The following is a 16,533-nucleotide window of genomic DNA, read 5'->3' on the forward strand; positions in this document are numbered from 1 at the left end:
TTTCCCAGAGACCATTTGGTGACTTTCAAGTTTTTGTCTTCAGCTTTTAAACAAGTTGATATTAAAAGACTGTCGGGGTGGGGGAGGGTCATTGTCATATTTGTGTTTCTATCTAAGTGGCTCAAGAGTGCAAATTGCAGTATATACAAAAGTGAAAGCCTCATATGTCTCTCATCTCCCTGACCACTTCCGGAAGAACCTGCCACATGGGCCCCATCACGAGATTTCAACTGGGTTCCCCCGGTTGTAAAGACATGAGGCAGACTGCTGATTTCCCCACTGTTGTGTGAATTTCATTATTCAGTGGCCTTAGTTCTAAAATTTCCAACATATGGTTCTGTAACATAACATATTAGGGAGTGGGGCCAGGGCTTTGCTTAGGCTTAAAAAATACTCTTGGAGTTTTCTTGTTTACACGATTGAATGCTTTGAAACTACTAGAACATGTATTCTGATCCTTAAATGTACAAGTTAGAAAAGAAACAAATGTGAGCTTGTCAGATCAACTACAACCAGCAGTCTAATAAAACTGACTCATATCCAAATGGCTGCACTTACACTACCCTCCCATTCTGGGGAGAATGTGGCCGGGGGAGGCAGTGTGAGTCACCACCTGCTTTGTTTGACATATGCTTCCTTCCATAAATTGGGAATGGCAAGCAGCACAGTGCTCTGGGCTCGCCTCAGAGAAATAGCTATTGCAGCTTTGCTTGAGCAAAATAGGGCTTCTTGTTTGGAAAAATGAAGCTGAGACCACGTTTTGACTTTAAATGTCGGGGAGGGGGAGAAGAAGTGGACAGATCCAAACATGGAACACTTAACTTGTAAGTACCATTTTCAGAGAATGGAGAAATGGTAGGTGTGTTTGTGCTAAATTTCTTCCTGAGGCATAAGTGGTATTTAAGAGAAATTGGGGTGTTAAAAATGAATTGGCAGCTACTTCATGAAATGGGCTTGTTTACTTAATAAGAGTGTGCTTGAAATGGACAGTAAAAAATGAACAAGGAAGAGGGATATGATTTGTAGTTAGCATAAAGATTTGTCCTGATGATGTTTAAATTTGCTTAAGTTTTACAACTGTTTTAAAAAAGTTATGTTTGATATAGGGAATCTTCTCTTAGGCACTTTGAGGGAGGAAAGAGGATTATACACCTCTCTCATTTCCCTTCAAGTGGCTCTACAAGGCTCTATGGAACTGTGCAGAATGAAGTTTTAAATGTAAAATTGTCAGGGAGACTGGCAGAAGCGGGATGAGAAGTATGTTTGTAGCTGAATTAAGTTGTTAAGCTCAGCCGCTGTTTTGGGATTATTTTTTAATACATGCCAGACATTCTTCTGATTTCTATCCTGGCTGGCTCTCGGCTTCTCCGTCTGTGTGAGACTAGGGTGTTAGTTGTTTTAAAGCTTGAGTTGTCACAGCCAGGGCGTTTTCTGTTTCGGCTTATTGCCCCCACCCCCACCCCCACCCCCCACCCCCTACACACACACACACACACACACACACACACACACACACACACACACACACACACACACACACACACTTTCCTGAATGAGTGTCCTTTGTATAACCCCAGTAATTCAGAAATCCTTCAGTCTTAGGGACTGCCCTGTCATGTGATTTAGGTACTAGGTGTTCGTTGCGATTGGTCAGCAGCTAATTGGTGGGTCGCTATAAGAAGTCCCGGGTCAGGCGACTGTCCACTCTCTACTCTGCCGCTGGCTTCTGCTCAACAGGGGCAGTGTAGGGGTGGGATCAGTCCAGTGATTCCTCCTGTGATAGATGAGCAAGTAATTGCTGCCCTGGGGTCTGCACACCAGTGGAAGACACTCAGATTACTTGTGGCTGATTTGATCAAACTCTGGCTTCCTGAACTGGTAACTGTCACTTTAATGTAGCTTACTGATTAAACTGAGAAAAATGTAGCTGAAAATGTATGCCAAGAACTTGTGTGGACTTATTCCCTGTCCCCTCTTTCCCCTTTGTCTGATTCATTTTGTCACAGGAATGAAACGTAGATAAGTCGTTAGAAAACTTTTGTAGGAACAGTGCCTCGGGTGATCAGAACAAAGCCGTTTTATAATCAGATTTACCAAGCTGAGAAGAAGGAGTTTTAGCAAACGGAAGCTGCAGTGTTCTATCACCAGGAAACAGTGCGTTTTCCAGAATCGGTAAGTGAAAAGTGGCACTGTCCCTAATAGATATCATATGGTGTGTGGGAGAATTGCTAAATTGTTCACAGACCCCTAACAAGTGTGTAGAACAGAAAACATAACAAGGTAGGAATTTTAAAAGCAGCCAGCTCCACAGTATAGCGAAAGGCTGAGAAAGAACCAGGTAATTAATAAAATGGGCTGAGTGTTACCAGTTCAGCCAAACATATGTAATATAACTAGGTCTTACTTTTTGAACGTGGTTTCCTTTTCCGTGGAGGAAAGCATAAAATCAAAATGGGTTGTTTGATTGAGTTGCTACATTAACTTTCCATGGATAGCGATTTGCATTTCAGTCTGACTAGCAAGTTGAAATTTGAAGACATACTTTCAGAATTAGTCGGCTCCTTTGCCTCCCCGTTGGGCCGAGTACTTGATCTAGATTTTTTTTCAAAATGAAAGTTGAAGCAATGCACCCAAAACTTCTGATTGTGAATTTCAGATTATGATGGTCATAGTTTTTGTTTTGCATTCATGTCATGATTTTGAGATTATACTGTTTGATTACCTTAATAAAGCAAAAGAGTGCCTATTTCCATATAGTCCATAACATTTTCAAGATGGTAATAAGCAACTCTTAGTGGCATAGTGCCTTTGTGTCTGGCTTCCTTTTTCTGAAACCTGAAATTCAGTTTTCTGATTTTTGAATCTGAGCTGCTGCTATGCTTAAGGTTTCCAGAGAAAGACAATAAAGCTTTGAATATCTGTGTTCCTAAGGACAGTGAGATAGCACAGTTTTATATTAAATGTGAATGTTTGATTACTTGACTTTGCTTAATAAAGATTTGTGTGGAGAAAGGTTGAGCACAACAAGCAAAGATTAGTGGGTGGCTGCTTGATTTTTGCCAGTTTCTCATTGGTCAGTTGAAATAATCATGTGATATATACTTACATAGAATTATAGGGAAAATATTTTAAGTGTCAGTAATTATATAGGTATTCTGAGCAATCTTCATTTATGAATGTAAACATGCAATTATGCCCTGTGAACAGAATTGTGCTTTATTATACCCTATAAAGGGTATAATATTGTTTATTTGCTTTAAGTATCTCCAACTAAATTAAAAGTTGGACGAACATTCCTGACTTCTGGTTCCCATTCTGCTGCTTTTGAAATCATAAAATTCTCAACTTAAAACAAGAAAGCTATAACAGGATAGCAAAACTACGGGTTCTCTGTTAATTGAGTGGGGTGCAGATGGGGAGGAGGAGAATGAGTGCAGTAGAATCTGTAAATTGCCCCCTCAGTTTACATAGTGAAAATTTTTCTCAGGCTAATAAAGACTTCCGTTTAAACTGAAAGACAAGCATGGCTGTGAAATGCAAGTTTGTGTGAATGTCACAAGTCATTTGACTTAATAAAAGTATGCCCTCCTGACATGTATGAATTTATAGGTTTGAGAGAAAGACAGAGAAATGGTGGCATGAAAGCATTTCCAGGCAATACTGCTAGTGTTTTCAGAGAGTAATATTTATTTTCACTTCTATTTCATGTAATTACTTGATTTAATGGTGATTTAATATTGGGCTAAATACATGCTGGATAGGAAAAAGACTGTATAAAACCCTGATGATCTTCAGGCATTTAGAAGCCATTGTCTTGAGTGGTAAAAATGGGATTTAATGTTAACTGGAATAGTAAATGTTACAAAGTATGTCCCAGAATAATTTTCCAAAAGCTTCATTTTTTTTATTTTTTTATTTTATTTTTTATTTTTTTTAAAATTTATTTATTATGTATACAGTGTTCTGTCTGCACGTATCCCTGCAGGCCAGAAGAGGGCACCAGATCTCATTACAGATGGCTGTGAGCCACCATGTGGGTGCTGGGAATTGAACTCAGGACCTCTGGAGGAGCAGCCAGTGCTCTTAACCTCTGAGCCATCTCTCCAGCCCCAAAAGCTTCATTTTTATTTTACTTTGTCATTCTTTATCCTCAATGTATTATTTTTAAATATCCATCTAAAAGCATCACTCTGAAATCCCTCTTGGAGTTATTGAAAGTATTGATATTTGGGCATATTTGGTAAAAGTACATTAATGACATATATATGTGGGTTTGTAAAAACAGCAAAGTGAAAGGAAGCCATTTGAGAGTCATAACCTCTCTCCAGGAGTATTGGAGAAGTATACTATATACCTTTGTCTGATTGAGTTTTATTGAGGTAATTTCTTTCTCTCTCTCTCTCTCTCTCTCTCTCTCTCTCTCTCTCTCTCTCTCTCTCTCTCTCTCTCTGTGTGTGTGTGTGTGTGTGTGTGTGTGTGTGTGTGTGTGTGTGTGTGTGTGTGTGTGTGTGTGGTGGAGTGTAAACTTAATTTCAAGGGGTTTTTCAATAACCAATGAAATGACTGTGTTTGTTAGAGCTCAGATAAGAGTAGCTGGGTATTGTCATGTAGCTTTAAAATCTCAGTTCATAAATGTCATTCAAACCTTCTGCTACAGTCTCATTGAGCAGGGGCATAATAAGAAGGGGGGAAAAAAAACCATGAAACACCCTAAATAGGAAACACTGTATTCCTTTCTTGTCTTCTTGACTAGCTTTTGTGTATGGGCTGACCATGGGAGTGGTAAGCATAGGTCTTGAAGAAAGCAATACTTAGTACCGACATATGGAGTAATAAGAGGTCAGCTTCCGTAAGGTTGTGCACATCTTTCTCCAGTGATGACCAGCAGTAAGAACATCTTTAACCAATTATTGTAGGCTCTGCAAGAGCTGCAAATATTCAAATGCAATGTGAAGAGAAATCTTTAGTAACAGCAGGGTGGCCAACCACTTTGGCATAGCCTTTATTCCTCTCCTCTAGGCTGACTACAGATGCTTCTGTGTTCTTGCAAGACACATGCTTTTCAACCAACTGTTCATTTGCCATTTACTAGAGTATGTCTTCTTTTTCCTTATGGAATAGACAGGATTGCATTATTAAATAGTCATGAACCTTAAACAATTTATCTTATATTCAAAAATTACTTTTAACATTCTTTAAGAAGAGTTTTTGAGACCTGTTTATGGGAATGAATTGGCAGGCTGATAATCTAGGAAACACTGTATCAGAGCAAGAGAGTGTTTAGACTAATATGTACCATAGATTAATTATGAACTTGTGCATTTTCCATGCCTGAAGGCATTTTCTATTACTCAATGGCTTTGGCAATTTATTTTGTCACTAGCACATTAAGAATTAGTGAGGATAAGATTTCAGTGAGGTTTGTCCCTTACTTAATAAATATAAAGCTACCATTTCTTCTCAATCCAAACAGGTCTAACAAATGGGGAAAAGTTTTTGTCATAAACTGACAGCAAGTCCTGACCTGAGCTTACATGAGGCCACTTGTAGTCTTTATTTAGCTCACTAAGTCTGTATGTTTTATCACAGAAATATTCACCATACTTGATTCTAAAATAGAGTACCAGACCTCCCCTGTAGTTACATACATATGTGTGTATATAAAGTAATCACCCTCTTTATAAGATTTATAATAATCTGAATGTCTCCTGCCAGATAAGGGTTTCTGACTCTTGAATAAACATTTATTGGACTAATGCTTTACTAAATACTTTTCTAAATATATCCCTGGCATCTAGCACAATGCCTACCAGTTCCTGATTGTTACCCAGGAGATATATTTTAGTATTAAATGTTTTACATGTATTAGCTGAAAAGCCAATATGATTGTTATTCCATTTTTATGCAGAGAAAACTACAACAGAGAGGTGAAGCAAATTGCCCAATGTGACATAGAGGGAAATAATGGAGTCAGGAATGTGACACAGAGGGAAATAATGGAGTCAGGAATGTGACATAGAGGGAAATAATGGAGTCAGGTTTTGCAAGTACTGAAACTTGGCTGAGTCAGAGGGGTGTGTCACGTGGTTCCCTCATTCCTGGTTACCCTATGCCTAGTGTCATCAGAAGGTGGTGATATCACCACTATGATCATTACCAGGGTCCTGTGTGGAATGTTTGTTAACCGGTGGGTGGTGGGACTATGGGAGTTCCAGGGCCTTAACCTCTCTATTAGTGAATCAACCTGACTTTTTAAATTGGGAAATACTAAAAGAAATTACATTTTTCTTAACCCCAAACCAATTTACTTATTCAGTTTGAAAAAGTCCTCTTATAGCTATTTTCTTGGACTTTTTTTTTTTAAACCCAGAAGGAGGTCTAGGTTGTGAAGGGAGAAAGGGTCACCCCTGAGTGGGTGACTCTTCTGCATAAAAGTCATGCTGGGCACAGTAAGTGTCTTCAGGAAATCAGGCAGCCCCAGGAAATTGAACTGCATGACAATCCAGAAAAGGATACTTTTAACAGTGCTTCTCAAAAGCATGTCTATGTTGTTTCTCTTTTCCCTATGTGTTTCTAGTGATTAAAAAAAAAAAAGAAAACTTTCCAGCCCTCTGTTTTACTTCCCTGTCCCTCTGTCCCCACTTAGTTTTTCTTTTTAGCACTTACTTCCTTTTGGCATGTTGTATATTTCATGTCCTTGCTTGACATTTTAGTCAACCACTCCTGGTATTGTTAGCTTTGAACAGGCGTAAAGATTTCTAGATATATATTTTGATTTCTGTCTTCAGCTTCCTTTATGTTCATTTCAAACAGCTATTGATAAGAAAAAAAAAGTATTTTGCTGAATTTTTTTCTTCTTATTCTTTTTGTATTTTTGTTTTTCTAGAAAAACCTTTTTTGTGTATCCCTTGGCTGTCCTCTTGCTCTGTAGACTAGGCTCTCTTTGAACTCACAGAGATCTCCCTGTCTCTGCCTCCTGAGTGCTGGGTTTAATCCACCACCACTGCCTGGCAACAACTATTTTTTTTTTACTGTTACTTACAATTTTACAGTAATAGTTATAAATACTTATTTCTACTAAACAAACTGTTTAGAGTTCGAATGGTTAAAATGTGGAGAACAGGTTTTTATTCAGAAGGGGAAACTGAACCAGTTTTGAATGGAATAGTACTGGGTATATATTTTATAATTTGGAAATGAGACAATTGGCCATTTATTTTCTTGATATCAGGGAAGAGTAAGGATTAAGAAGAAAATCATTTTATTAATTACTTTGAACTTATAGAGATGGGCAGCAGAATTTGAACGTGTATTTCAGTTAAAATATCCTTTTTGTTTGTTTGTTTTTTGTTTTTTTGAGACAGGGTTTCTCTGTGTAGCTTTGCGCCTTTCCTGGAACTTGCTTTGTAGACCAGGCTGGCCTCGAACTCACGGAGATTCGCCTGGCAGTTAAAATATCTTAACACTTACCTACTAAACTGCTCTTGTTTCTTTGCTGTATGTACTATATATTGATAATGTAAGTGATTTAATGTTAACATCTTCTGATTAATGTTCTTAGGAGTCTATGCTATAACTTATCTATCACTACTCTATTTATCCTAATTTTTTCACCCTATAGTGTTTAAGCTAATCTAAGACATAAAGCATACCACAGTGCTATTAGCTGTAAATTATGTTGTTTTGTAAATACATCATTGTAGCTCATTTCCTTTCATTTTTCTAAAGGAACAGATTTGATGCATATAGAAGTTGGGTTTGATGACTTTTGTAAATCAGTATAGCAACTGAAACAGTTGCTTTTCTTAGCTACAGTAATTAGCATCTATTTTGTTTGTAATAACATTAAAAATATTAATGTAAGTGTGGTGATAACTTTGTACATTAACTTTGTTAATGTAAACTGAGCGGTGGTGGTGCACACTTGGGCGGCAGAGGCAGGAGGCTTTCTATGAGTTCAAGGCCAGCCTGGTCTGTAGAGTAAGTTCTATGATAGCCAGGGCTACACAGAGAAACCCTGTCTCAAAAAACAAAGCAAAACAAAACACACACACACACACACACACACACACACACACACACACACACACACACACATATATATATATATTGAACCTTTCGGGGATTGGACGGTAGTACATGCCTTTAATCCCACACTTGGGAGGCAGAGGCAGGTAAATCTGAGTTCAAGGCCAGCCTGGGCTACAGAGCTAGTTCTAGGACAGCTAGGGCTTTTTATAGCGAAACCCTGTCTCGAAAAACCAAATTGTGTAAGCTATAGGGTGGAATCTTCTGTAATGAAGGTCAGGCTATGATTTCATTTTAAAGGACGTCTCCTTCTTGCCATGAAATAAAAAATTTCCTGAAGCACCTGGCTCTCCTGTTTGGGGGCTTTATTATTGGTGTTACTATAGTTTTTCTGTCTTTATTCTTTTTTAAAATGGACAAAATATTTTTTTAAAAGAGAATCTATTGACATCCTTCCCCCCACACATAAGGACCTTAATTTAGTTCTTAACTAAGAAAAATGGGTTGAATTTATTTATGCCCAACAATGCTTTGCTTTCACAGTTCTCATTACCTGCATACAAAATAATCTCCAAATCTGAACTGTTTATTATATAAGAGGCCCAAGCTTGAGGATCAAATGTGCTTGTGCTTGAAGTGTACTTTGCCCCAGGTAGCTGAGTGACTCCATCTGTTTCTCTAAACCACAGAACCTGAAGAGAGTTCTGGTGTTTACACTTGCTCATACATAGAAATACATATGTTAGGGAACCTGGAATAATGGTGCTTCACTAACTTGTATTTCCCAAAGCCTATCAGTTTAGCCCTAGCCTGTGGGTTTATGCTAACATATGTGACTTTGGGCACTGCAGATCAACTAAAAGGCAACAATTTGTTAGCTGCCATTTGTTGTGCACTTAGTGTGTTTTGAGAAGCTGCTCCTGCAGGTACTCAACTGGCAGTAATGAGTGATCTTCGTAGCAAGCTGTTGATGCCACTGTCATGTCTACTTCATAAGTGAGGAGGCTAAAGCACAGCGAAACAAATGAACTTATTTCCGGCCACTAGGCTGTTTCCAGCACAGATGGGAAGCACTTTGGGTCCAAAGGCAGAGTAAAGTTGACTGAAGCTGAAAGTTTCAGCAGTGATCTTTTCAATTCTGTTCTAGAAAGTATCACATATTTCAGACCTGGGCCTCTCAATATTGAAATCCACAGTTGACTTTTGCTACTTCTTATTTCACAAATCAGTAGGAACAGTCTTAGTCACTGGTGTTTTATGAGTTTTTTTAGGCCACTGAAGTCCAGGAGGGGGAATTCCTTGTTTTCAGTTGATCTAAATCACTAATAAATTTACTCATCTAACTTCCCCTGTTTTTTTCCTCTCAAGTTTTGATTTGAAGTTGGGGGTAGATGGGAGATGTATGTGAGCACTTGAATCCTCGGGATGGAAAGGTAAAGTGAATGAGAATCTATATTCATAAATATATTTTACCTTTATCTCCATCTAGTTCTGAAGTCTTTCTCTATAGAATAGAGCTTAGAAGCAGCCACTGATGCGCATTTTAAAAACAAAACTGCCTGTTTGCACCAGTACTTAAGGTTCATTCAGATTATGGGAATGCAGCTTGAAAGTTCATAGTTGCCTCTTGCTGTAAATGCTGAGAATTTGATTTAGAAGGTAGATGAGGGCAACCCACCCAAGTCCATGAGTTTAAAGTACTCAGAAATCTCTAAAAATGCTTATTGGTCTTGAACTGGGCCTGCCCCTGGGAGCATATGCTAATGGGACTTGCCATCATTCCATCACTTTTTCCTGCTCATCCATTCATCCTTATTTACCCTCATTCAACCTCTTCCTGCAGACAGAGGGGAAAAAAGGACAGGATGAGAGTCCATGGAATGTGACTGGAGAGAGGAGTAGCTATAAGCTGTAAACTTCCTTTGGCCATTCTCCCTCAGTAAAGGCCTTTTGTTTGATACTTGTTGTTTGGAGGTTATATACCTCTCACAGACTGACACCAAGTCTTTGAGCATCTTCTCTCAACCAGTGTCCTTGCTTAAACTGAGACGAAAAGGCTTAGGAGGCAAAACTGTGAAGAAAAATGGCTGCAGGGGCTGATTGACTTCCTTTGTTCAAGGCCAAACTGTAAATATAATCTCAGAACCTACACTTTCAAACCATTTCTATAAAGAACAATAAATGTTTACAAAAGCCTCCCCAAAGATATCTTGGAAAATAATTTAAAATAGACTTGAACTCTGATTCTGACCTCAGTTAAATTTGAGGGTTTTTGTTTGGTTGTTTGTTTTGTTGTGGTGATGGTGGTTATTTGCTTGTTTTTTAATCTCTAAGTAAAGCTGTGAAAAGTAAGGAGGGATACTTTCCTCTTTGTGGGGAGAGGGACATATAACACTACTAACACTCCTGAGAAAGTATTACTTGCTACCATTCTGGAAGCAGGCTACTTCTCTTGAACACTTGTAATTAATTAGTAAGTTCAACCTGGATTTCACTGCCCACAGGTCTTTTAAAAATAACCATTCACATTCTTCTCAAGGGAACAGAATGACCTGTGTCTTTTAGCCACAAAGACATTGAAGATAATATGTATTTCAATGTGAATTTTGAAGTTTGCATTGCTAGTAAACACATGGTCCAATTGGGAGGCAAAGGTAATGTAGATCAAAGTTAATTGGTCAATCAAACAAATTGGTCAACACAGGGTTTCTTACTTGCCCAGGTTCTGTTTGTCATTCACACGCTAATAACCCCTCTTGGGTTTTCTACCCCATGATGGCAGGGAGGTTATAGAGCAGCTATTCTTTCTTCTCTGCACAGTTTCTCTTAACTGTAGGCAAATGGATCATTCCTTCAGTCCTGTACTCCTGATCCTTAAAGTTTGGATTTTTTGGTAAGGTGTTAATAAAAGTTGTCATGAGTGCCAACTGGACTTGATAAGTATGTAGGAGAATTAACAGGCAAAGATACCACACAGAGAAAGGTTTGTTTTAGTGTTCTGAGTGTAAGAATGCAGCGGTGAATAAAGCCCTCACTCACATGGTAGATGGAAAGAAAGAAATATGTGGCAGGTGGTATTAAATGTTATAGCAGAAAACAGAATCAACCCAGACAGATAGGGAGTATTGCAGGCTTAGAATGCCGCTGCTTATCTAGAGCTGATTGGAATGCCTCTTTGATGTAGTGACATTTGTGCAGAGAAACCCATACAGAGATCAGGGACAGCCATGATGGGAGCTAGAGGAAAAAATTTTAGTAAGAAAAAATAAGAACTCCAATAGACCCATCAAGATGGACCATTTAGTAATCTGTTCTCCATAGTTAAGATGCTGCTGGAGGTATGAGGTACTAACTAACTAGAGGAGGGGGTATGATATCCATAGAGAACCTGGAGAGATGAACCCCTTTGCATCTCATAAAACCAAAGTGGGTATAAATTGTAGATGGCTTCATTTGATAAAGTGCTTCTTTTGTGATTCTAATTATGATGTTTATTATAAAGCTCCTAGTATAGAAAGATGAAGGAGCTCAAGGTGGATAGTTCCTCCTATCCCATGCATTCAGAGAAGTGGGGGCTTGACTATTTAATAATGGTGTTTCCATTAATTTATGTTTACCTATAACTCTCTTCCCATGGGCATGTCTTTGTGCATTTTGTTTGGAATTTGAAGCAGCTTAGGTTTTTTACCAATTCTATTTTATATTCAGTCAATTAGTTAAATTCTTCATTAATCTATAAGAAAATTTTGTTTGGCACAGGTTAGAAAATGATTAAATCCTACTGCTTTTACAACTCGATGAAAAGGGAACCTAGGAAAATGAAAGCAGTTGGGTCAGCTGGCAAGGGCTGGAATTTATACACCTTTTAAAAGTAAAATTGTATTGAAAACAAGTACTTGCCATTCCTGAAAGGTAGATGACCGCCATACATTCTCCCTGCTGTTCTTTTTGTAATCTGATACTTAAAGTCTTGATTTGTGCATAAAGGATGTGCAGTTGGTGTCATCTGGGAGTTTGCATGGCAAACGTGAGAACAGACATAAAGGATATACATACCATTACGTAGACAACTCTACTAGACCAGGCTTGACAACAGATGGGGCTTGATAACTACTCCTAGATCTTACTTAAGTGGATTTTATTTCATAATACCTGAGCCCTTATTCAAACATCTTATCATATGGCTTGACTAATTAGTGATGCATTCCTGTTAACCCTTTTATTCTTTTTAGCAAGCGGCCCAGCTGCATAAAAGAATTACTTGTTTGTTTATAGTTTGGTTCAACTGGGCTGGATATTATCATTGCCTCTGGCTGAAACTGACTAATCTGTTTCACTTGTGTGGAAGGAGAAATGAATATTTTGGGAACAGTTGTATGGTGTCAGGGAGAAGGGCTACATTTGCTGCTTCCCTGACCCTGACTCAAGAACTCAGTGTGAAAACCGATAGAGCCTTGGGACATTATGAACACACCTATCCCCTTTAATGAACTGCATATGGAGCCAAGAGGAAGATGGAGAAATGGACAGGGGAGGAGGTAGGGGAGTCCCAGGGGATAAATCTCTGGTTCCAAGCCCAGGTGTCAGCCCTTCATTCTTCCTGGTGTCCCAGACATGCTGTCCATTCCTGCTTACATCCTATGAAGGAAGTGCTTATGACTGAGCATCACTTTGCTGAGGAGATGGGTAGGATGAGGAATTCAAGAATGGCCTTTTAAGGCATCATTTTGTATGAAATCGTCCTATGGACATCTCTCCACTGAATCTACATTCTAGAAACAGAAAGATGATTTCTTGCCTTGAGGACAACAGCACGTTTTGTCTGTAAAGATTGTGTTCTTCCAAGACCCAATCTCATGGACTCTATCCTTATTCTCTGTGCCCTGGGATTTCCCCCTCTTCTCATGTAAATCCAGACAACTTTCTGCCTGTGTCCTGAAACCTTGGTGTTTCTGCCTTTGACTTGAGTCTCTTCGAAACAATTGTGTGGTGGCTGGGCACTGCAAAATGAGTCAGTTCCTGCAGTTTGGTTACAAGTTCTCAAAAAGTATTTCAGAATGTGGATGTGGTCAGCAAAGTCATTTTCCAGGCATCTAAAAGGAAACCCACATCAACTGTAACAATTAAGCGACGACCTGGTGGTGCCACACAACAGAACTAGGCCTGTTTCCTCTCAGAGCAATGCCTTGAACTGCCCTCCAATTTAGCTGCCATTAACATATCCCAACTGGGAATTCCTGGTCGTGTTTGCATGTCTCGTTTTTATCTGCCACCATTTGCACAAACAATGTGACACGGCTTTTAACTTTATTTACATTTAAATATGAGCCTGGGTTTTCTTTTTTCTTTTTCGGTTTTTTTTTTTTTTTTTTTTTTTGGTTTTTAGAGACAGGGTTTCTTTGTGTAGCTTTGCACCTTTCCTGGAACTCACTTGGTAGCCCAGGCTGGCCTCGAACTCACAGAGATCCGCCTGTCTCTGCCTCCCGAGTGCTGGGATTAAAGGCGTGCGCCACCACCGCCCGGCGAGCCTGCGTTTTCTATAGGAGAAATTACTGTTTTATAAAATAGAATTGGTAGGACTAGTGTGCAATTAGAACATTTGAAATGTGATGTATGGATTAAAATTGGGTAATTTTTCTGAGGAGTAACCAAGGGGATTTTTTTGGGTACCATATAGTATACAGGATTACTTCATTCACTAACCTTGCAGCAGCAGTCACAAGTAATTAAATTCTCTTCAAGCTCCTCAAACAGAATATAGGCTTTAGAAAATATTTTGTAGAAATTTTTATTTATTCATGTACCATTAATTCTGTAAAATCTGATTGAGTTTGTTTCAACCACTCCTGGAAACTGATGACATTTTCAATAATGAGAAACCAGCAAGAATAAAACATGGGCAAAGGATCTCAACAGACCTTTCACTAAAGAAGATACTCATATTGTATAGATAAGTGCATGAGTAGTGTTTACCATCATTAGTCACTAGGGAAATGTAAATAAAAACTACACACTATTTGAATGGCTGATATGTAGAAGGCTGACTATTAAGTTGAGGTTGAGGATGCAGGGATTTGGGACTCTTAGACATTTAGGAAGGAATGTGAAATGGTAGAAATATTTTAGAAGACAATTTGGCAATTTCTTAGAATGTAAAACATTCACTTACCGTGTGATTCAGCTGTCCCATTTAAAGTGACAAAAAAAGCCATGTGTACGTGACTGTTATAGTTATAATGTTATTAGTTATAGTCAATACCTACAAAAATCCAAACGCCCAGCTGCAACTTAATGGACAAACAAATCACAATGTATCTCAATGGGTACTGCTCAGAATTGGAAAAAGTTACTATCATAAATAAAGTGAGGGACCCTTATGAGAATACACTGAATGTAATGGTGTTTACATACATTTCTAGAAAATGCAAAGAACTTCTTAATGGCAGAGAGATGAGTAATTGTATCAAGTGGAGAACAGGGTGGCTAGCAAGAGGGGAAGGGTTACAAAGGGGCACAAGGGAACCAGATCTAGTGGGTAATTTTACTTTCTTATTTATGTTGATGTTCTTGGGTGATTCTGTTTTCCAGAATTCCCGATCATCTAAATTAATTATGTGCAGTTTTGCATTTGCTTATTCCTTGATTTTAGAAGAATCTGAAGAAAACAAGATATCATCATTACAGTAGATGGAGGGTTTGAAAATGTCCCTGCTTGGTAAAAATCAAGATTACCTTATCTTAAGGAGGAAAAAACCTGATAGAGTTTTAATGGTTTTGATATAGAAACATAGAACTTTCGAGGATAGGTGACTGTAGTCTGTAGCCACCCTCATCTTTCTCCACCACTTTGTCATTGAAATGAATGTATTTTTTCACAAAGTGTTCTCCCATTCCCCAAATTGGTAGAGCAGCTGCCTGCTGGCTTTATAAACATGAACCATTGTTGTAGGGCCCCTATGCAGCAAGGCTGCAGCTTCAGAAGCTGGTTATAAGGTACCTCCCTCATTGTGTGCAAGCCTTTCTATGGTCATGTGGGTTGGTATTATTTTCTTCTGATGAAGAGTAAGCAGGCTCAGAAGTGCCTAGCTGTTTCCTGGATCATGGAACCCTTGTGACACTTTGAGATTGGTCAAGACTCTGAGCTCATTTCCAATTCTTCCTACAAGGACACTAAATAATAATTGATTTCAAGTGATCCTCAAAACCACAGGTAAAGGCAGATAATGTTGAATTTTTTTCCCTGGAAGATTGTTCTATTGCCTGGTATCTTTTTTGCACCTAGACTGTGTTGGTAGCATATTTATTCTCCAGGTACCTGTCACTTTAAATGACCTTCATTGTCTCTCATACTTTTTCCCATTTGTGGTTTTGAGGAAATTGCCTCCAGAGCACTTAATACATAATTTGCCACCCAAACTTGTCATCAGCCTATGTGATAAATTATGAGCGGTCTTGGTATAGCCTTCAGTGCGTTGGGAGATGGTACTTAACAAACATGTTTTGAAGGGACATGAGGAGAGTTCTATGGGCAAGTAAGTTTAAGAAACTAAGAGGAACAACATCAAATCCTGCCTTCTAGCTTTCTCAGAACCTTTATATTTGTAGGGAAATGGTACTGTGTGCATTTCTCATTTGTAATAGAGTCTAAGAACTGTGGGGTGGTTTTTTGTTTGGTTGATTTTGCTTTTGTTGTGGCTTGTATCCTGGTTGAGTGCTCCAGTAGACACACTGTTTTGTAACTTGTTTGGTGTATTGATAAAATGACATTTTTCCTAAGGGCTTTCTGTCTGTTTCCCATTCACATGTTGGAAACAAAACATAACTTGTTTTCTTGCTGGATCTTGAGAGTTCTTGTCTCTGAGTGTTTTGTTCATGATTGGAGAACTCATCAGCTGTATTTTATTTAGCTTTAAAAACATTAGGAGGTATAGTAATAAAGGTAAACAAAGAATGGAAGATTCTGTCTTTAAATGAAACTCAGTCAAGGAAAAGTCTATTCCTTTATTTCATTTTGACCAAATCATCTGGTACTGCTCTTTTATCTCAAATGATTGTGGTATCTCCCAGTTTTCATAGGGACTGCTGTGGAAGAAATGTAATGATGGACATGACAGCTCACTCCAGTCTATCTGGGATTTCCATATTAGCACTACTACTGGTAAGATGGGAAAGTAAAAGAATGACCATATTTGGGATTTTTTCCCCCTACTTTGTTCCCCAAACTACAGAGAGTTTGATCATCAGAGTAAGGCTTACAAGAGAGACCATGTCTGAAAATGAATAGTAATTTCCCATGAGAATCTGAAACAGTCTTGATAGCACAGTAAGAGGGAGAATGAACATTGTTGTTGGAGGCTTGGAACTTTGAAGAATGCAGAGCCTTTTCTGAGTGGAGGAGGCACCTGGGTATGGAAGCTGGGGCCTCACACATGATAGGTAGACACTGCCACCCGCTGAGTCCCATCCCAGACCTCTTACCCCACTCCCTTTTAAAGTGATAGTTAC

The 16,533-nt window shown here is 38.7% G+C and overlaps 1 long non-coding RNA gene across 2 annotated transcripts in view; it reads left to right on the forward strand.

Moving 5' to 3' along the window:
* The window catches only part of LOC128108184 (uncharacterized), a 133,129-nt gene that overhangs the window by 59,519 nt on the left and 57,077 nt on the right, over positions 1 to 16,533 (forward strand). For both annotated transcript variants that reach the window (XR_008217359.1, XR_008217367.1), the window contains exon 4: positions 2,007 to 2,172. This is a non-coding gene — a long non-coding RNA (uncharacterized LOC128108184). The remainder of the gene's footprint in view (positions 1 to 2,006; positions 2,173 to 16,533) is intronic.

This window comes from Peromyscus californicus, unplaced genomic scaffold (genome assembly GCF_007827085.1).
Source record: "Peromyscus californicus insignis strain IS unplaced genomic scaffold, ASM782708v3 Scaffold_10__1_contigs__length_136768540, whole genome shotgun sequence".
NCBI classification, from domain to species: domain Eukaryota; kingdom Metazoa; phylum Chordata; class Mammalia; order Rodentia; family Cricetidae; genus Peromyscus; species Peromyscus californicus.